The sequence below is a fragment of the Perca fluviatilis genome, chromosome 19 (genome assembly GCF_010015445.1).
Source record: "Perca fluviatilis chromosome 19, GENO_Pfluv_1.0, whole genome shotgun sequence".
Lineage (NCBI taxonomy): Eukaryota > Metazoa > Chordata > Actinopteri > Perciformes > Percidae > Perca > Perca fluviatilis.
This window is the reverse complement of record NC_053130.1, coordinates 15,566,839-15,589,042: the sequence shown is the minus strand read 5'-3', so window position 1 is coordinate 15,589,042 and position 22,204 is coordinate 15,566,839. Positions and strand designations below refer to the sequence as shown.

The window sequence follows — 22,204 nt, the reverse complement described above, 5'->3', positions numbered from 1 at the left end:
CATAGAGCTGACATTGTAGATGACATTGGGAATAAGATATGCATGTAAAACTAACAATGTGTGCTCCCACTCAGCAATTCAGCAGATTCCACAGAATAACTGAGATTTGCTGATATACTGTATGTCAAGTCTTGGCACAGAATTAAATGCACATTACAATAAGAATGGATTTAGTTAAACATCAGCTCTCTTTCCATTAAAATTACCCTCATACTGCATCTTGTGTATTTCAGATGTGATCCTACCTCAGGCAGTAGACTGAGATGCTCATTCTGAGTATGAAACACTAGGTTCTGAAAAATTTAAATTTGGGTTGACCTGAGACATATTGGGTTATATTCCAAATACTTCAAATGTATTTTATAAAATTGAATTAAATGGAATTAGACATTGTGCAGTAAAATGTACTGTGGACAGTGTACTGAGGTGTTGTTTTCACATTAGGAGAGAAGGACATCTACAATAATATATAGCAGATAAACAATTATTTTCAAGAGGGATTTGTTTTGCTAAAATGTGTCACAGTGTTCCACGTTGTAAAATGTATGATTCTTTAGTCAGTGCCTTTCATTAAAATCACCAGCAGAGCAACAGCACAAAAAAGTATTTTTTTTTTTTATTATAACAGAAGGCAGCAAGACATCTGTCACATTGTGTTACGGTTTTGTTTCTTGCAGTTATGCATCAGTGAATGAGTCATTTTAAACATTAATAACCTCCTGGCAGTGGACTACAATGAATAGAATATTTTGTATCTCCTTTCATTAAAGTAGTCAGTTGACGCCTTATTTATGTAGTTCAAGTTGAAAACTTCTAAAAGTCACATTTCCACTTTCCATTGGCCATCTTCTTGTCCTAGTCTTTTCCTACTTTCTGCTCTGAAAAGGACAACCATTCTAGAGGGGGGGGTACTGTTAAGTGTACTGTAAGTGTTAAGTGTATTATTATTATTTCCTGGCGATGGCAGAATCTGGGAACATGCCTGCCACGCTCACAGTGAAGTCGTCACAAAAAGCAAAAGGAAAATTTTTCTGTGCTACCAACATTGCCATCTTGAGTTCAGCTTGCATCACGTTTTCTGCCTCTGTCTGTCCTTTCATGATGAAGGATGAAATCGCCTGTGTGCCCTTATGTGCCTCTTCTGTGTGATGGTGCCGCTGTGTCTTAATGTGCTGGGTAATGTCATTTTTCCCACTGTGCGCTTCATTAAAATCAATGCGACACACCTTACAAAATGCGTGGAGGTTGTCGATATGAATAGGTGAGATGCATGTAAATTGTTGCGCCCAACACTGTTGAAATTTACAGCTATATTCGATTTCTTTGCAGGAACACTGCCTTCACCTGCCATTTTTAACGGCACGCTTTCATGTCTGAACTTTCCGCGAAGCTTGCGCGGAGATCAACTGCGCAACTGAGTTATAGGTTGCCAGGTTGAGGTGACAAACGGGTTGAAAATTATATGATGTGTGGATTGTGTGAATAGGATGCATTTCATACAAGATCTGGCAACTGGTCAACATTAGACAAACCTATTGGTCCGATTATTTATAAAGGAGTTTGGGCCATGCAAATTCTGGGAGTTTCCCAGGAGAAATAACAAACCAGGAGGGTTCTGGGAGATAGGGCTGAAAAACGGGAAAAACCCGGGAAAAATGGGAGTGTTGGCAGGTATGATGTATTCTCCTGACAATTCTGATAACACCAGACACCGGAGGGCTATTTATACACCAAAACTGACAAAATTTGCATCTAAAAGCCAGTTAGCGAGCACAATCACCTCATTCTCATAACACCCACAACAGGGGCCTCTTACAAATATTTCCTCAAGTTTGACAGTGCATTTATTCAGCAGGCAAGCTGAGGGAGCAAATGGCAGAGTAACCTTGCACCCCATCGTGAAAGTTATCACTTTCCAGATCAGTGTTGCAGGTGTGATGACAATTTCACGACCAATTACGTTCTCTCTCACTTATCACCGCTTGACAATGTCGCCCTAAGAAGAAGTTGAGGATTTTTACTCCTATTTGAGCTGAACTTTCCTGCCCCCATCTTTCTTACTATTGACTCAGACAAATAGAGCTGTACCTACTGTTTAATAAACTCTTTTATTGAAATTTTTTTATTACTGGATGCTTTTGAAACAAATAAGAGTTAGAAATAAGGCATCTTGTTTGTCCTGATTGCTGGTGCTGTACTATATATTGCGAGTGACTGTGCTGGACAGGGCTCATGCTGACGGATGAGCAACTCCAGGTGAAAAAAGGGATTCTGGAGCCAGTGGAGTCCTCATGCTCACAGGCTGTCAACCTGCCAGCACTCAGCCGAATCCTCAAGTGATTGCATACAGACTTCAGCACAGTCACAGAAGGACCACACAGGCCTTATGATAGTGTACGTATAGTGTACTGCAGATGGAATCCATGACAATTTAATGCTGGTAGAAAGTGCATAAACTGCAGAAGGCTGTGTGCAGTTTAAAGTCAGTGTGATTTTATTAATGTATATTAGCTTGAAGTCTTTATTAATTAATCCCACGATTTGTTGAGTCGAGCAGGACATCTCACACAAATGTATTCCATTTGGCTTCGGAAAAATATTTTGCTTTGACTAACAGAGCATTCAACTTGCCACTTTGTCTTTAAACTGTTTTGCCCGATCAAGGGGTCTCAGAGGAGATAACACACTGTCACGTTCCCAAGTGGGGATGACATTTACCTCCAAATGCAGATACGGTGGACATAGCCTTTATCAAAGCAACATATGAGACTGTGACATTTAAGAAAGAGCCACGTTGCACTTGTAAGACTTGAACAATAGGCTTCCTCTCAGTTTGAGGCTTCATTAATGGTTTCCTTAATGTTAAAAAAGGGCCAGAGTTTTTATTGGCACTCAGTGGGATTGTGCAGTAGCCATACACACCTTGTGATCTAAGTAAATTAGCTGTGAAATGTGGAGTTCTGCTAATGTCAGGTTTTAATTGAAGCCCTTTTTCAACTTCGAGGTGGGCTACATAATTTTGTTTCTTTTTTTACATAACCAAATAGAGCATGACAAATCCCTGGATGTAAAAAGTAAATCATAGATCATTGTAGTCATTGTTTGTGTGAAAATTACAACACATATGTCTGCTCGTGTCAGCCTTTTTCAGAGTTGCTGTAGGCTTCTAGCTTCAGACCCTGGCCCTCTGAACATATTTCCAGTCCACTACATTACAATTGTACAATATAAATTATTTGTATCCGACACACAGTCCATTCTCTGGGCTCCTGTGCCCCTAAATGTGTTCTTATTTAGCTGCTTTTGTTCCTTACCTTATTGTACAGTATGATATGTTATCCAACAAAATTGGACATGTCACTCTAGCTTATAGATGTTGCTTTGTGACCTGAAGTTCATATAGTGGAACTCAGTCCAGTGCAAGAGAAATCGCCATGGTCTCTTTATGTTAGTTTTATAGTTTCCTGTAATTGATTTTCATTTGCAGAACCCAGAGAAAAATCTAGGCCACCTTTGGAAAGGCCACCAATGCCTCAAAGAGCAATCAATGGCCAGTATTCTTTTTTTACTAGAAATGTTTTATTGGGAAATGCTCTACCCCAGACATTTTTACATGGGACTCTTGTATGTATGTTATGTATGTCTTGTATGTTATATGTTACTCAATTCAGTGTTCAAGCACATGTTTTATTCTAGTGTTTATCAGAGTAGGGCACAGCACCACATGAACACCTGTGTCTGTTTTTATTTAGTAGCAGGTGAGACCAATGTCCTGTTTTGGCATGAACCAACAGGGTGTAGTCAGAAAATAGGGGCACCAACATATGGACACTTCTTGCAGTGCTGTTGGCTTTTATGGTATATAATGGCTTTTACACAATTTTACTGTTGTGGTCTTTCATTTCCTGCAAAATAAGTTCAACGATAATTACTACTAACACAATCACTCTCCAGTGAATGATAATCTTGGTCCTCATTATACATTTCAGATAAGCCCACATGCCATTTAAATTACCATTTATCTGCCAATAAAAGGGACATTCATTGCACTCCAAGAATTAAATTATACCCACGTAAGGCAATGCTTATACTGATTATTACAGCTTCACCAGATGATCTTATTTGAATTAAGGACAATTACTATTTTTTTTTTTTACAACCTCAAAAGGGCTCATTTTGATTAAGCCAGAAAGTAAGTAAACATTTTAATTCATTTTTGTGTAGGTGGTATTTAAGATGGTAAATATTCTAAAGCTACACTAGCAATTCATTTTTATTTAGGTTATTTTTGGGGCTTTTTGTGGCCTTTAATTGACAGTATAGCGTGAAGACTGGAAAGAGGAGAGAGAGGGGACGACATGCAGTGAAGGGCTGCGGGTCAGATTCGAACCCGGGGCCGGCGCCAAGTACTCAGCCTACATGGGGCGCACACTCTACTGGGTGAGCTAGAGGTCGCCCCCACACTAGCAACATGCTGATGTTTAGCATATATTATGTTAAATATGCTCACCATTTGAGTGCTAACATTTGCTAATTAGCATTAAACACAAAGTACAGCCGCGGCTGATGGAAATGTTAGTTTTGCAGTTATTTGGTCATAAACCAAAGTATTAGAATAAGTGTAATGTTGACCTGATAATGGTGCTAGATGTAAAGTTAAAGGATCACCAAAGTTATTACAAATTTCATGGCGATCCATCCAATAGTTGTTGAGATTTTTCACTCTGAACCACAAATGTCAACCTCATGGTGATGCTAAAGACAAGGTCAGGAGATCACCAAAGTCAGTAGACTTTATCCTCTGGGGACTATGAATGTCTGCTTAATATTACATGGCAATCCATCCAATAGTTGCTAAGCAATTTCAATTTGGACAAAGTAGTGGACTGACCAACATTGCCATTGCTGTCAGCGTGGCTAAAAAGAAGAGGCGTCCCAGGCCAATCAATCATTGGTCTATGGAGTACTAAAAGATAAGGGGAACTAAATAGAAAAGAAACAAAGCCACAGAAACAAGACTACCTGTATCATCTTCCCAAAACAAAGTATCAGAGTAAACAAAGGGTGTTGCCGGGGCAGGGAGGGAGACAGACGAGAGCCAGTGTTCTCAGCCTCTTTAACAATCAGAACAGACTATGTACACCTGAGGGTGAAGGACACAAGTGTTAAAATAAACACCACAAAGGACCAACAGAGGGACCGCATAGCAATCATTAATCTTTCAAATCACTCTTTTCTCCCAGTGTTTTGTTTCTGCACACGCACCTCAAAGGTCATCTGTGTACTGGATGCAGGAAAGCAAAAGAGTAAGAGTTCAAGTAAAAGAGCCAAGCTTCCTCATGAAAAACAAGGAATACCATGGTTGAACCTCTGGCGGCGCCATGAGCTGCTGGCAGGGGCGCTTTTCTTTTAAATGAAATTATTATTTATTTATTTAGTTAGTTTTTTCGCTCTTCTTCCCTAGTATTATCTCCACCACATTTGTCAACATGCTCAAGATCTTTAAATGCATACATCTCTGCCTTCCTTACATACAAATACCCAAACACTCGTAGACATACACATGGCATATACACACATACACACACATACCATGAAATATATCTGTACTCTCTGCCTCTTACCACATCATCATAACTGTTGTACTGTCTGTCTGTTGTATGTGTCATTTACCATGTATGTCACTGTTGTTACACTGCCTTCACGAATCCCTCTTCCTACTCTTCTTTTTCCTTCTGCTTCGGACAACAGCACATCCCTCTAGATGTACAGTATGTGAATTATCAAACAATCAATATAAACTTTTTTAGTTTGTAGGCAATTCACAGTCGTTACAGGTCTATAGATAGAAAGCTCAGCGTGCAATGTGCTTGAGATGTTCAGCTCAAACCAGAGCCCTCAAATTTATTTTCGCGACTCTGTAAAACAGCCGTCATTGATCATTGCTCTGCTATGGAAGATAAAATATAACTCATTAAATTACATTAGTCTTTTTACCTTGACTATGGGGTTTAATGGCATCTGCTGTCCTTTCCTGGTCTAAATGGAAAGATCTATGTCCCTTTCTTCTCTCTGTCTTGCTGTCTCTCATTTACTGAGTCTGCCCACACTTCTGTTCCGAAGTGGCTGTTTTAATCTGGCTGTTTTATCACTAGAGAGTGTCTCAATGGCTTTTACTGTCCATTAAAGCACATCAGCAGAGACATGTGTTAATAATAAGGAATATCTCAGCTTAATGGCTACCACCACAGGTCCAGGGCTGTCAGACTGAGTGTCACACGCTGAATCAATTAATAAAAGGGAGCTGCTTTTAGCACCCTTTGCTGATGTTGCTGATTAGTGATACCATTAAGTCAGGTGTCACACTACTGTACAGGTGTTAGAGGATTATTATTTTTAAATATTTCATGTGAAAACTGCTATCATACAGTAAGCAGCCCATTATTGACTGTTTAAACCAACATTTGGCTGACATATGATTCTTCATCAGTTTCTGACTAAACTTGACCTATAAATGTGTTTTGAAGTTGTGTTGAATTTACACCTTTGACATAAGTTACATTGTTATGTTATTATATTTTGTAACCGAACTGCATAAAAACAAGCTGTACTAATTTCAGTATACATTATAAGTAAAAAAAGTTTTCTCGTTATTCACTGGCTTCCCACTCTAGAACATTGTGGCAGTAATGTTTGTTGGCCAATTATTTCATAGAATGTCCCTTTACTGTTTAGTTTTTTTGTTGTAGGCTTTGGCCTTTGTAGCACTGAGTTATTATAGGTGAAGAAGACAACACATAGATGTTCAGTTCCAGTGCCTAGCTAGCTATGCAGCATCAGCTCATATTGTAATTGAAGATGGTATAGTTTTAGAAAAGTTCAGTCAGTGTATTGTCAGGAAGAACAGATGCACACTACTGAATTACTATGCACAACTATAGCGTGTCTGTCTAAAATATGTTTTTAGCATCACCCAGACTTAATAAATCCTTAATTGTCATGCAAAGCAATTTACCCTACAGTTTTTGGCAGCAAAACATTGTGACTTTAAATGTTAGTGTTTACCTCACACAGGGCTCACAAGAGCCAGAGCAGTACAGTAGATACTGTAATTACAGTTTTGCCAGCAAGAGGTGTGAAGTGTAGTCCCTGAAGACATAAACTGAAATTCAAAGCCTGACCGTTATAGATGTTCCTACGGATCACCAACAGACCCTCCTTGTCCTTGCATCGACCCTTTCATTGTTGTGCACTGCTTCTTTTATCTCTCCCTCTCGAGTCTGCGTACAGACAAGCTCTTCAACTGAATACAAACATGGAAAGAGTAATGCAACAATTAATATGCATACTTCATAAGCATTGTATAGGGATTTCATTTTCTCTTCTGATTCTGTGTAAACATGGCCAAAGCTACAAGACACACACACTCACAAAGATGAGTCACATATCATGTGTCCGTTTTATGAATATTACTAAATTTGTGCACCTCATAATACTTCATTATCTCCACAAAGTAGATATTTTCCCTGAATTAATGTCCTTTAAGTACTTAAGCAGTTTTATGTATCCTCAAAACTAAAGTTCAACTTGCACACAAACACATAACTTTAGTGTTATGCCAGAACCTCTGAGACTTTCCCCTCTAGATAGATTAACTACCTGACACATTTGGAGGTTGGCCTGGTGGATTAATGCAGTGTTTGTTTCCTTGTTCACGTTACAGTGATCTTTCCATAACCGTTATCATGGCAATAGTATTTCAATAACCAAGTGTTGGCGTTACCTAACCATACAGTATCTTAAATGAATAGTTTGCCATTTTGGGAACTATGCATGTGGTATAGATCTGTATAAATTTCATATCATACAAAGCAACAACCAGGAGAGAGTTAGCTTAGCCCTGCAGAAAGACTGGAAGCTAAGGGGAAACAGCAAGTATCTGTCAGGTAAAGTAAAAAAGGACTCCTACCACCCCACCCTTAACCTCACAAAGTAATAAAGTTGAATCTTGTTAGTATTATATCCAAAAATGTAAGTGTGAAAACAACAAGTTATGTTTTAGCACAAATTTGCTGTCTGTAGTCTTTTTGTCATTGTGTGAACCGTTGAGATTTCCCCCTATGTTCAATCTTTATGTTAAGCTAAGCTAACTGTCTCCTGGCTACAGTTTCATATTGAATGGACATATATAAGAGTGACCGATATATCAATCTTCTCATTTAACTCTAGGCAGCTCAGCGAACAAGCATTTTTCCCACAATGTCAAACTATTCCTTTATCAACAACAACCATTTTTGCCATACTCAGTCTTTCCTTAACCTTAAGGAAGTAGTTTTTAGTTGCCGAAAACAAACTGTACCTTAACCATATTAAGGTTTTATCAGTTTACAAACACTTTTTGGAATGCACTGAAACACCAATTTTATCATTGAGGTATGAAGCCCCAAAACAAGATTGCCTAAGGCCGGTTACACACTGGCATGAGTGTGGCGTTTCTGTTGCGTGTCAGCTGCGTGGCGGCTGCATGGATTTTTCTATGTCTTTACACACCAGAAACGTGTCTGATGCGGTGCTGCTGCTGCTAGCCTTGTCTGTACACATGTATGTTTCCCATTGATAAAAAGAAATACCATGTTAAACATAAATATATACTGATTTGATTACAGCAAAGACAACGTCTGCAGTATTGACGGCGAAAATCGATTTTTTTTTAAAATTACATTTATATATCTGCATTTATATCAAAACCTAGAGACTTTCAAACATCAACATTCAATCATTTATTAATATCTATTTGTGTCTAAACGACATATAAACATATTTTCCTATTGTAGTTTGCCTGTAAACGCTTCTAACACGCTTGCATGTCGCGTGAAAAATAGGCGTTGGTTCTATTTCTAGCAGGCACGCGACCGCTGCCTCCAAGGCACTTAACCCTAACCATAACCATAACCATTGCCTAATTGACTTCAAAGCAGCGCTGCGACCGTTAACTTCAAGGCACCTAACCCTAACCCTAACCATAACCATAACCAGTGCCTAATCCTAGTGCCTTCCAGGCAGCACTGCCTGGAAGGAGCCGTTGGGGGCAAAAAACACAGATAAACACATCTGACACATGGCCTGTACTTTCTAAATAAATCATAGCTGCAGTACACTGTAACTAGGGCTGTCTAAATTAACGCAATAATACTGAGGTAACGCAAATTCCTTTTTAAAACGGCACTATTTTTTACGCGCGATTAACGCACGCACATTTCTGTGATTTGGGCCTCTGGCCACTCCGTAGTTCGGGAAATCAGGAAGGGATGCAGCAGTAATGTTGTGGGCTAGCAGAAACAAACTTAACCTTAAGTAGAAATGGATAAAGACAAGAATGGCAAGTTCAGTTTTAAAGCCCTTCCAGATGGTTTTCTCGACAAGACTGAAGTTATTGGCATGTACTGTTGATGTGAATTGAATTACGACCAGAATACATTAATTCTCAAATACAACTTGCTGGCCAAGTATACAGCTGATGCAGAGAACCCTCCTCCCAGAGAACCCTAATAATAAACGTTTGCATAAAGCAAGCATATTTGTCCGCTCCCATGTTGATAAGAGCATTAAAAACTTGAAAAATATACCTTTTTAAAGTACATTTAAAACAGATAAAAAATGTCAGATGAATTTGTGAGTTAACTATGGACAATCATGCGATTAATCGCGATTAAATATTGTAATTGATTGACAGCCCTAACTCTAACCTAAAAAAACCTGCACTGTGTCCTTTCTTTTTAGACAGACACTCTCTCTATTTCTTCACTTCTTATTTCTCTCATATTTTCCCTCTCCCCTACTCTGTTCTTTTGCTGCTTTCCCTCTGCCTTTTTCATTTTCATGTTCCCTTTCTCACCCTGTGTCTGTCATTTCCTTTTCTCTCACTCTTGCGTCCCTCTCTTTTCTCTTGTTTCCTTTGAAGTGCTAAACAATGAGATACACTCCCTGTTAAGCTCGTAGGGAAATCCAGGCTTAAACTGCATGGCACAGTGCAGCGAAGCAGAATCTTGTCCTCGGGACCACTAGGGGATGGGAAGGGGTGGAGGCAGCATCAGAAGTACAGTCAGCATGCAGTGACAGTGACAATGGCTGCACAGAGCCTTGATCCTCCAAGCCGTCACAAGACGACATTAGCACAGCATGGCGGATGAATGCTATGACTCATTTGCAGAGAACATGCCTATCAGTGCCTGTCGCTCTAAATGTTGAACCTTGACAACTGTCCAGTTCTTGAAAGGATGTGTATGAGACTATCGGGGTGTAATTATGGGGACCAGAAGATTTGCATGTCAGGGCCCTATTGACTATAATTATTGAGTTCCATTAATGCAGCATGTCAGTGTAGAGGAGAAAGACAATCACTCGTCCTTTCATTGTCTCTGTCTCCCCTCTCCTGTCTTTTTTCCTTGTATACAGCCACAGACACGTCCATGCAGTGATGAATGCTATTCATTACTAAAGGATGGAATGGGAAATGAAGCAAAATGAGTGCTTTGGGAAGCAATCCGTGACTGGGGCATATACATAGTCTGCTGAAGCATCTGAGACATGTGTTTATCCACTCCCATGTTTCCTTGAAGCTATATTTCACACTAGCTCACATTTTGCTGTATGCACCTCCCTTAAAAAAATCTGATACGGCCTCTCCTCAATTTTCTTTTATATCTGTGTCTGTCTCTTTCTCTTATATTCATACACGCTAATGCCAACACTGCATGATGTTTTTTTTTATATGGCCCTTGATGAATTTCTTGAGACAATCTGTCTCATAGAGCAAGCTCTGTAATTCACCCTCCATCAACCACACTTAATGCAAGCAATGCCTTCCTCCTCTTCATGGCATTCTGATTCCACATAGAGATTTGCGTTGACAACTTGACATTTCATATTAATTTGATTGAATGAATAATTGTGAGTTCATATTTGTGTAAAAAGCAAGTAGCATATTTTCTTTTTCTCTGCCTATAAATACCTGCAGTGGTGTTTGTGAAGCATGTGGGTAGAAGATTGCATCATTCTCAGTGGGGCTCTGTAGTTTCATCTAATAGCTGTTTAATTAGTTTGATTGCTCTGATAAGGTGAACAAGTCTTAGTGCCCTATCTTGCACTCAGCGCAATTGCCTTTGTACACCGACGCATGTATCATTCCTATTTTGCACCCGACGCACAGCGGACTTTTCCCTCCACAGACTCACGTCGGTAAATTAGGGAATGTATTTGCGCTCCCGGGGGCAGTTCAGCGAAAAGAGGAGGCGTGTTCCGGCGCTAACGTGACATGGTGCTATTTTGCAGAAAACAATTCCGCCACTGACCAGGAAAAACCTGGTCTAAAGTCAGTGGCGCTAGTCTAAAGTCAGTAGCGCGTTATTCAGATGCTATTTTAGGGACGAATGCTTGGCCATTATGCAGTGTGTGCACAATGCGCATACACTTCTCTCATCTACAGCAGTTCCCATTTTTTAAAACCATACATAATTACAAAGAAAAATATTACTGAAAATGCGCTTCATGTGTTTGGATAGATCAGGAGGCACTTTACAGTACAATCCTCAAAAAGTCGCAGCATTCTTTGTGGCTGGTTGTGTTTTACACATTTCCATGAATCATGGATGTGTTGATGACATAAATGAGGAAATATTAGAGGACTTAAGGAGATTTCATTAAGGAGGATGTTGAACTATGGTGGGATTGGACACTCCGACGGAATCTGGTTCGGGAGTGGCAATGCGCGATGCGCTCCTGATGGAGCGGGTGGACGGAGATGGAGTGGGGGGAGGAGGAAGGGGCACAACAGGTGCAGGTGGTGCGTTTGGAGGCCCACGCTCCATGGCTGCAGAATCCTCTCCAGACTTGAGGAGATGCGCCCGAGAGGCTGCAGCAACATCGCTACCCGGCCAAGACGGGCATTTATTACTTTGCCGCATCCCGGACAGCTCCCGCTGGCATACGCCAGGCAAATCCGCCGTCATAATAGTAATCCGCCATGGAACAAGCGCGCCTGCTCTTAAAGGGAATGAGAGATGACGCTCTGATTGGTTATTTTCACGTTACGCCCAAACCACACCTAGCTACTTCAGACCAACTCATTTTAGATTTGCGTCGGGCGCAAGAGTCATTTATCCCGCCGGTATAATAGCAACAGCACCCGAGATCCGCCCACAAAGCTACTTGCGTTTTGCGTTTCACACTTGCGTTTCAGATCGTTAAAACAGGGCCCTTAAGGTCTTTCTAAGCTGATAGAATTGCCTGAATTCTTAAGTTCTCTCCAAGTCATTTCAATCCATTCAAAATTGCACTAAAACTTATCTGTAGAGGGTTTGAGAGACATTGTGTCACAGTGCAAGTCATTGATAATTGCACAAATGCATTACCTTGATAATTGATTACTTAATAAGATAATATTCTCATGTCAACATAATTGTCATGACATTACATCAGTGATATTAATGTGAACGTTGTAAAGTATGAGGGACATTTTATACTTATCCAAGATGGCAGTGTGACGTTTAATACTCACACACTCTAACATATCATTTGACAAACTCTTTAGATGCAAGGCTATCTTCTTTGTTACTACACAAACAATGTCAGGCAGGTGTGAAGAAACAAACAAAGAGTCATAGCCATACAAGCAGCTTTGTAAGGCTGTTCTTATGCACCGTGGTGTTTTAAGCTTAATGCTAACTCATTTGAATTCAGCAACAATTACAGTATGAAGGTACATAGCTCAGTTTAATTTTACACAGAGGTGTGTTTCTCTCACAATGTCTAAAGGCTTCAGTTTTGATCCATAAAAAATTATTTGAATCAAAGACAAATCAACCAGACTGATTATGCCCATTTTCCAGCCAAGCTGATATCAGGAAAATATATCACCCAGGATCCACTACATTACAGTACAGTAGGCTACAAGGCTGCTCTCCATCTTTGCACTAGACAAACTCACGTGTTTGTAATGCTGTATGCATCACTGAACAGTATAATGGAGACTGACAAGAAATGTGAGAGACTAAATATAAGGGATACTATCTGTGAATGAGATCATGAATTACCCTCAAATTCAAAAATAAGTGAGAAGATTATTGGGATACAGTTGACTGAGACATGGCATGCCTCTGCATTTGTTGTTATGTAGATGCTATAAATTGTCTTACATAATGTCCATTATGGATCTAACACTTTCCTTCTTTTTTCTGCATAGGTGTGAGTGTGAATTTGACTAAAGGGCGTGATGTGGTATGATCACAGGAACTCAAATCAGGTATTTCTTTCTCAGATTTAAATATGTTGGTACTTTCCGTAAGCTGTAAAATATTCAATTTGTGTTTCCGTTACATGTATGCGTCTATGTGTGCATTAGTGGACTTAAAATGGGACATCCCAGAGACATACTGAATCAGACAGGATGGACCATGGAGGTTTTTAAAGCATTGCTTTGCTATGTTTTATTGATGTCCATAAGATGATTTGCCCTGACATTTGCTGATGCTCTCTGTCTCAAGCAAACATCTTGCCATCATAAAACAGCGTGTACAGGGTCCACTTGGTAAATATTTAAGGGGTCCCCCCATCAGTGTTGACCAGCATTCGAGGCCCAGGTTGTGTTGGCTTTAGAGTAAGAATTTTACTGTTATTAGGGATTACAAAGGTCTACCCTTGCCTTTTAAAGCTAGGACAGGAAGTAGATTCCAAAACAAACAGCAGACATTTGAGCCATTGTGACTCAATCACACAGCCTGGCACCAAAAATTCTGAAAGTGTGTAATTTCTGCATAGAGCTGCAGCCTGTGTCTGTGACGTGACACACCAGAAATCAATTGATTTGGGGGCCTTTTGCTCCATAACATCAGCTCAGTAAAGCATACATCTCTCGTCTGTGCTGAGATTGATATAATTGTTGATAGAATTATTATAAAGATGGCTTTTCACACCAGGTTATAAAGAGTTTTAGCTGATATTTGTATCATGTAAAATATTAGTACTACTGTTAATTAATGCAGGTTTTCTAATTTTCTCCCAGAAAAAATCTTTTCATAGCTGCCAGATGCACTCATATTTTTTGCAGATGCGAATTAGGACTCATATGTTTATGTTAATTTGACTCTCTCTGTGTGTCTCTGTTTAACTGTCTCAATCACTTTTGTAGTATATTAACACCCTATTTTATCTGACCATTCTATATAACTTGTATTTAAGCTTTATCTGAACATTTATGACTTGTACTTAAGATTCGGCATGAGGACTCAAATGAACTCTACCACACTTCTATAGGAAAAAGGCCACAGGAAACATCTGGAATGTGTTATCAGTGGGGCCCCCAAGATAGAGATGTCTTTGTTGAACAGAAGGCCAGTTGGCTTGTAGCCATTGGTCAATTATTGATCCCACCCCAATTTATGAAGTATAGATATACGGATTTCAAAATACACCACACTTTCTTTCACTTTTTTACCATTTGTTGTAAATAGGGAGATTGTGTTGTTGACCTTAGCTTTATGTCCACCACTTCTGAAGGAAACGCCCAGTAACTTACACACACACACACACACATACACACACACACACACACACACTGTGTGAAGGTGAAGAACAAGGAGGAGGGAGAAGAGAGTTGGGATAAATAGCGAGGCAGTGGTGCAGGAAGTAGAGCATGTACCACAGCATAGAGGATATACGCTGAGCAAGTGGTTGGAGCGTGAGGGGAGATGATGGGGTTCAGATGGTTAAACTCATAGATAGCATGTTCAGTCAAGCGCAGACATCAGGCTCACATGGTACTAAGATGGGGATCAGGATCAGAGATTGGACATACAAGTCAACCTTATATGTGTAACGAGTGAAATCACAGCTGAGTTTGCATTAGTGGCGTCGGCTCAGTGGTCTTAATTGAATGACTATTGTATGCCTGCACTATATTATAGAGGAGTCAATGAAGGTTTGTTTTGGGGTTATAACCAAACCAGAGACTCATCTCATTAATCATATTTGTCATTGTTGTCTTTCAAGACAGTCCCTGCGTCTTCATGGGGTTTTTTTCGGAATAGAGGAGTGAGAGAAAAGCAGGCCTTTGAGGCAATCCAATTCAGCGTTCTTCTATAGCTTTACTGTAACACTAATACTGTATAATCTCCCTCCTCACTTGAGCCCTGAATGCATCTCCCTGACAAAACAGTATTCAGTTTCCTCTGCCTTGCATCCCTTAATGGGATGTTAAAATCTGCAGAATGTTTATGACTGTTTTTACACTCATCTCCATTTTCATTTGGATGTTTCCACTAGGCCGAACACAAACTGCAAGGGGGAGGCTGTCCTGTCTGACAACTTGGCCTTTGTTCTTGTGTGTTTGTGTGTTACGGCATCCTGTAAAATTTTCTATATTGACCTGCGGTGCACCTGGAAGTGGATTTTAATGGATTTCAGGAAACTTACAACACTCATGTTGTGTGGGTGCAGTGCACACAGCAGGATGAAATAGATGGAAAAATGCCAGTGTTTGCTGTTTTGCAATGAGGATCGCCTAGACATTCCTGTGTATTCTGAAAATATCTGGGCTTAGAGAATTAGGTTTATGGTGTTGTGAAGCTATGGCGGCATGTGGAAGGGAATTGAGAATCTATGAATGTTGAAAGTGGCCAGTAACACTTTGTATACTGTACATAGAAAAAAAAAGAACTTTCGTTGGTTTGTGAGTTTTTATATGAACGGAAATCCATATTTTCTTCTTTATTAAAGAGTCATTGTATCCATCTGTGCGGTGGTAAAGCAGGTGTATTTACTGAGCTCGATACTCTGCTGTTAGGATGTGTTCAGTGTGCAAATTATTATTCTTTTGAGTCATCATGACAGACTGAGGTCACCCGTAACAACAAAAGCTGTCAGACAGGGTTGGAATGACAGGAAAATGAAAGGGATTTAATGTGCCTTTAAACAAAACAAACATTTGGTAAAACTCACCATTCTCTTGTGGCCTTGCCAATATAGATTTCCTCAATGCTTTATTTTTCTTTTGCAAAGAAGCATAATAAGCACTTAATCATCACTGCTAGAGCTTGAACCTGAGGAAACGCATCAAATGGAACACAAAGAAGAGTACAATTTAATTTGGCCTTGGTGTCTATTGTTCATGTGGAACATTGTGTATGTATATAATAGAGTTAGAGTATGATCAACACGTTAGCAGTTTTATTTTACCATTATCACAGCTATATCAGTATATGCATGTATGTTTGAAGATATGCAGAAGAAAACATATATATAATTTCTGTTATATTTAAATTGTTCTAAATTCAAGTTTTGTTTTATGTGATTTTTCTAATGTTTGGTATATTTAAATTGTCTGTTAAATTTAAGAACTCATTTTCACATGTTAACTGTTTAGTCAGTGACTTTTACTGCATACCAACAAAGAAGAAGGTGAAACAACCTCACAACACTTTCTGTTTTGTCATATTTGTAGTTTGAATGTGCACTCAAGGACTTTTGGTTTTCAGTTTAAGTTTGTTTGTTACTGTAGTTAACCATCATACGCACGCACAAAATATTTGAACACAGTTGCATTCACAGGTGTTTTTAAATGAAAGGAAATATATTTTCAAGTAATGCTGAAAAGAATGTAGCGTGCTTTTACTTGTCTACTCGTCAATAAGACGGTGTGTCTGTGGTAAAAGGGTATATTCAGGAGACACCATATCTGACGAGTAATAAAATGAAGTCTCTGCTTCTAAGCCGAAAGCTATGATTAGGACCAAATTCTAATTCACTTCATTTTCTGTTCGCCTGACAGCTGTCTGTCTCTGGCCCTGTTCTTCCTCCAGTGTATTCTAGATATTACGGCTATGGAGTTCTTAAAAAACCAGCCCACTCCACCACCTTCAAATCCAATCTATGTCACGTCACCTCTGTCTGATCGCCTTTGTGAAAGGTGTTTATAAATGTCTGACGCACACACACGCACACACACACACACACACACACACACACACACACACACACACACACACACACACACTCTCAGGAAACGCGAAAGAAGTGAGCACAGAAATGAAGTTACAGCTGCCACTCTGGGTGTTCGTAAGTGGAAATAATGGCTGATTTTATATGATGAGGTGTGTGCCTGTGAGACTCACAGCTATTACTCTGGTGGAAATAAAATGGCCTGAATAAAGTCTAGATGGAGAACAATGTAAACTAAGCACATTTGGCTGAATCTGTTCATCTGGAGTTTTCTTTTGATTTGTCAGGGCCCGTTTGACCAGACAGTCTTTTTGTTTAATATATGAACACTAACAGAAAGGCAGATTTAGATGTCTGCTTACTGGGCACATAGGTCAAGGGCATTTTCAGTGAAGGGGAGTTTTATAGCTTTTGTTCTTCCTCCCCTCCTATCTGTATCTGCTGTTACTTTATCTTAGCCTTATCTCAGTCTTATCTCCTGATAGCATCTCAGCCTTTATCTCCTGCATCTTATCTGTAGTGCCAGACACAAAGAAACAGTGCAGAAGAGAGGAAGATAAAGGGTGAACAGGACTCACAGAATAAGAGAGAAGGGGAGAGATGGAGAATAAATGGTGTAAAAGTGAGAAAAAGAAAGATTCAAAAGTGGTCTTTAGGTGCTGTAATGCTCTTTACTTGCACAAAGTAAAATCCATTCTTTTGTGAAATGTTTAGTCACCCTATCCACTGCAGAACAGCATAAAACTGTATTTTGTAAAATTGTAATTTTATTAATTCAAATAATTGTATTTAACAATGAAAAACAAAAAAATTTACAATCATGAATTTAGGTAAGAATTAAATTAAATTTTGTATTCTTTTTTTGTGCTAAGGTTTCTGGCCAGGCATTTATCTTCTACATTCCTTTGGATATAATACAATGCATCTACCAAAGTATGGTGGTGGTAGTTGGAGAGGTGCCATTTCACCTCCTGGGCACTGCCAAGGTGCTCTTGAGCAAGGCACTGAACCCCCAACTGCTCGGGGCGCCTTTCCATGGGCGGCACCCTCACTCTGACATCTCTTCATAGTGCTTGTATAGATACTGAGCATGTGTGTGTAATTCAGGCTGGTGTGTAATGTGTATAATAACAACAGAGTGAAAACATTGTAATTTCCTTTGCAGGATTAATAAAGTATAAGTTGTTGTTGTTGTTGTTGTTATTATTTATTAAATAAAAAAATATATTTTTATTTGATTTTTTTTAGAGTGCATTCTGTATCACTCACTACTTTAAATCAATCTGCCGTGCACTGCAGTCTGTCTGGTTTATTTATATTTCACAAACTGTCAGCTGGTGGAAAAGGCAGAGACTGAGGCTCAACGAGTGCACGTAACGGTATGTGGACGAGCAAGGTAGAGAGTGACTGAAGAGAGAAGAGCGCCTGGTGGCATTTCAACAAAGCAGTAAATCTGAAAAATAAAACATTTTTCGCAGATTTGTCACTCAAAATGCATCTTTAGTATCTCATAATCGCCAACGTTATCCAAATTCATATTTAGAATCAACAAATAATATATCCATCTACAAAAAAGCCAGAAAGTCGAAAATTAGACAGAAGTATAAAGAGTCGGGAACCATCACCTTATCGTGGTGGAGAGGTTTGTGTGTCCCTATGAACCTGAGGGCTGTGTTGTCTGGAGTTTGGTGCTCCAGGTAGGGTCTCCCATGGCAAAGTGGTCTCAGGTGAGGGGCCAGACAAAGAATGGTTCAAAAACCCTATGAGTGACCGAGGAAGAGATAGAGTGACCCTGCCCGGAGGAAGCCCGGGGCCCCCGTCTGGAACCAGGCCCAGATGGAGGGCTCGTCAGCGAGCGTCTGGTGGCCGGGTTTGCCACGGAGCCCGGCCGGGAATAGCCCGAAAAAGCCCATCCCATGGGCCACCACCTGTGGGAGGAACCGCTGGGGTAGGGTGCGCTGCCACACGTGTGGCAGTGAAGGTCAGGGGCCTCGACGGACCAGACCCGGGCAGCAGACGGTAGATCTGGTGGGTCTTACCTTTACGCACAGTCTCGGTTCTGGAACCTTACTCCTGGATAGGGGTTGGACTCTTTTCTTCTCCGGAGTTGCCCAGGGTGTGAGGCGCCGGGCGGGTGTGGGGATACTCACAAGCCCCCGGCTGAGTGCCACTACATTGGAGTTTACCCTGGTGGATGAGAGGGTCGCCTCCCTATGCCTGCGGGTTGTGGGGGGGGAAAACTCTGACTGTTGTTTGTGCATATGCACCAAACAAAAGTTCGGAGTATTCGGCCTTCTTGGAGACCTTGAGTGGAATCCTGCATGGGGCTCCAGTGGGGTACTCCACAGTTCTGCTGAGGGACTTCAACGCGCACGTGGGCAATGATGGAGACACATGGAGAGGCGTGATTGGGAGGAACGGCCTCCCTGATCTAAACCCGAGTGGTTGCTTGTTGTTGGACTTCTGTGCTAGTCATGGATTGTCTATAACGAACACCATGTTCAAACATAGGGATGCTCATAAGTGTACTTGGTACCAGAGCACCCTAGGCCAAAGGGCAATGATCGATTTTATAATCGTTTCATCTGATCTGCGGCCGTATGTTTTGGACACTCAGGTGAAGAGAGGGGCGGAGCTGTCAACCGATCACCATCTGGTGGTGAGTTGGGTCAGGGAGTGGGGGAAGACTCTGGACAGACCTGGTAAGCCCAAACGGGCAGTGCGGGTAAATTGGGAACGTCTGGAGGAGGCCCCTGTCCGACAGACTTTCAACTCACACCTCCGGAGGAGCTTTTCTTGCATCCCTGTGGAGGCTGGGGGCATTGAACCCGAGTGGACAATGTTCAAAGTTTCCATTGCTGAAGCTGCTGCGAGGAGCTGTGGTCTTAGGTGCCTCAAGGGGAAGTAACCCACGAACACCATGGTGGACACCAGTGGTCAGGGAAGCCGTCCGACTCCCAGAGGACTCTTGAGGCAGTTGCAGGGTACCGAAGGGTGCGAAGGGCTGCAGCCTCTGCCGGGAAAGAGGCAAAGCAGTGGGTGTGGGAGAAGTTTGGAGAAGACATGGAGAAGGACTTTCGGTCTGCACCAAGGTGCTTCTGGAAATCCGTTTGCCACCGCAGCAGGGGGAAGCGGGGAACCATCCAAGCTGTGTACAGTAAGGATGGGACACTGTTGACCTCAACTGAGGAGGTAATAGGGCGGTGGAAGGAGCACTTTGGGGAACTCCTGAATCCGACTAATACGCCCTCTATGTTAGAGGCAGAGCTGGATGTTGATGGGGGATTGTTGTCAATTTCCCAGGCGGAAGTCACTGATGTAGTCAAACAACTCCACAGTGGCAAAGCCCCTGGGATTGATGAGATTCGTCCAGAAATGCTCAAGGCTCTGGGTGTGGAGGGGCTGTCTTGGTTGACACTCCTCTTCAACATTGCGTGGAAGTCTGGAACAGTGCCAAAGGAGTGGTAGACTGGGGTGGTGGTTCCCCTTTTCAAAAAGGGGGACCAGAGGGTGTGTGCCAATTACAGGGGTATCACACTTCTCAGCCTCCCTGGTAAAGTCTACTCCAAGGTGCTGGAAAGGAGGGTTCGGGCCGATAGTCGAACCTCAGATTGAAGAGGAACAATGGATTCCGTCCTGGTCGTGGAACAATGGACCAGATCTTCACTCTCGCAAGGATCCTGGAGGGAGCCTGGGAGTATGCCCATCCGGTCTACATGTGTTTTGTGGATTTAGAAAAGGCCTATGACCGGTCCTCCAGGAGATACTGTGGGAGGTGCTGTGGGAGTATGGGGTGAGGGGGTCTCTTCTCAGGGCCTTTCAATCTCTGTACGACCAAAGCGAGAGCTGTGTCCGGGTTCTCGGCAGTAAGTCGGACTCGTTTCAGGTCAGGGTTTGCCTCCGCCAGGGCTGCGCTTTGTCACCAATCCTGTTTGTAATATTTATGGACAGGATATCAAGGCGTAGTCGGGGTGGGGAGGGGTTGCAGTTCGGTGGGCTGGGGATCTCATCACTGCTCTTTGCAGATGATGTGGTCCTGATGGTATCATCGGCCTGTGACCTTCAGCACTCACTGGATCGGTTCGCAGCCAAGTGTGAAGCGGCTGGGATGAGGATCAGCACCTCTAAATCTGAGGCCATGGTTCTCAGCAGGAAACCGATGGAGTGCCTACTCCAGGTAGGGAATGAGTCCTTACCCCAAGTGAAGGAGTTCAAATACCTTGGGGTCTTGTTTGCGAGTGAGGGGACAATGGAGCGGGAGATTGGTCGGAGAATCGGCGCAGCAGGGGCGGTATTACATTCAATTTATCGCACCGTTGTGACGAAAAGAGAGCTAAGCCAGAAGGCAAAGCTCTCGATCTACCGGTCAGTTTTCGTTCCTACCCTCACCTATGGTCATGAAGGTTGGGTCATGACCGAAAGAACGAGATCCAGGGTACAAGCGGCCGAAATGGGTTTCCTCAGGAGAGTGGCTGGCATCTCCCTTAGAGATAGGGTGAGAAGCACAGTCATCCGTGAGGAGCTTGGAGTAGAGCCGCTGCTCCTTGGCATCGAAAGGAGCCAGTTGAGGTGGTTCGGGCATCTGGTAAGGATGCCCCCTGGGCGCCTCCCTAGGGAGGTGTTCCAGGCACGTCTAGCTGGGAGGAGGCCTCGGGGAAGACCCACGACTAGGTGGAGGGATTATATCTCCAACCTGGCCTGGGAACACCTCGGGATCCCCCAGTCAGAGCTGGTTAATGTGGCTCGGGAACTGGAAGTTTGGGATCCCCTGCTGGAGCTGCTCCCCCCGCGACCCGACACTGGATAAGCGAACGAAGATGGATGGATGGACAAAGAGTCGATAGCTATGAAGATGATACACCGTCCCATCTGGTCTCATTGGTGTAAACTGGCAGCCTTCAAAATGGTGTGTAAGTAGCTGCAGGATTCATCTTGTCTCGTAGTGAATCTTTGGTCTGAACATGCTACTGCACACACAGTGAGTGATACAGAATGAAATTGTAAGTTGTTGTTAATTACTTTTTTTTTTACATTATTTTTGGCCATTGTAGGCCTTAATTTTTATAAAACAGCTTAGACTTGAAAGGGGAGAGAGAGGGGGTTACTGCCTTTGACTCTTTTCCTGCTTCCAACGTTAGCTACATGATTGCTGGATATACCAAACTAACTTTTCTTCACTTTCCTGGAGCACGAGCGGATAGCTGAAAAGAAC

At 41.8% G+C, this 22,204-nt stretch overlaps 1 protein-coding gene across 6 annotated transcripts in view; it reads left to right on the top strand.

Annotated features, from left to right (window-relative positions):
* The window catches only part of pcdh15a (protocadherin-related 15a), a 231,131-nt gene that overhangs the window by 13,910 nt on the left and 195,017 nt on the right, over positions 1-22,204 (top strand). For 5 of the 6 annotated variants that reach the window (XM_039783228.1, XM_039783227.1, XM_039783225.1 and 2 more), the window contains exon 2: positions 13,241-13,300. The exons of the other annotated variant lie outside the window; for it this stretch is intronic. The gene's annotated coding sequence lies outside the window, so the exon portion shown is untranslated. The remainder of the gene's footprint in view (positions 1-13,240; positions 13,301-22,204) is intronic. 6 annotated transcript variants of the gene reach the window in all.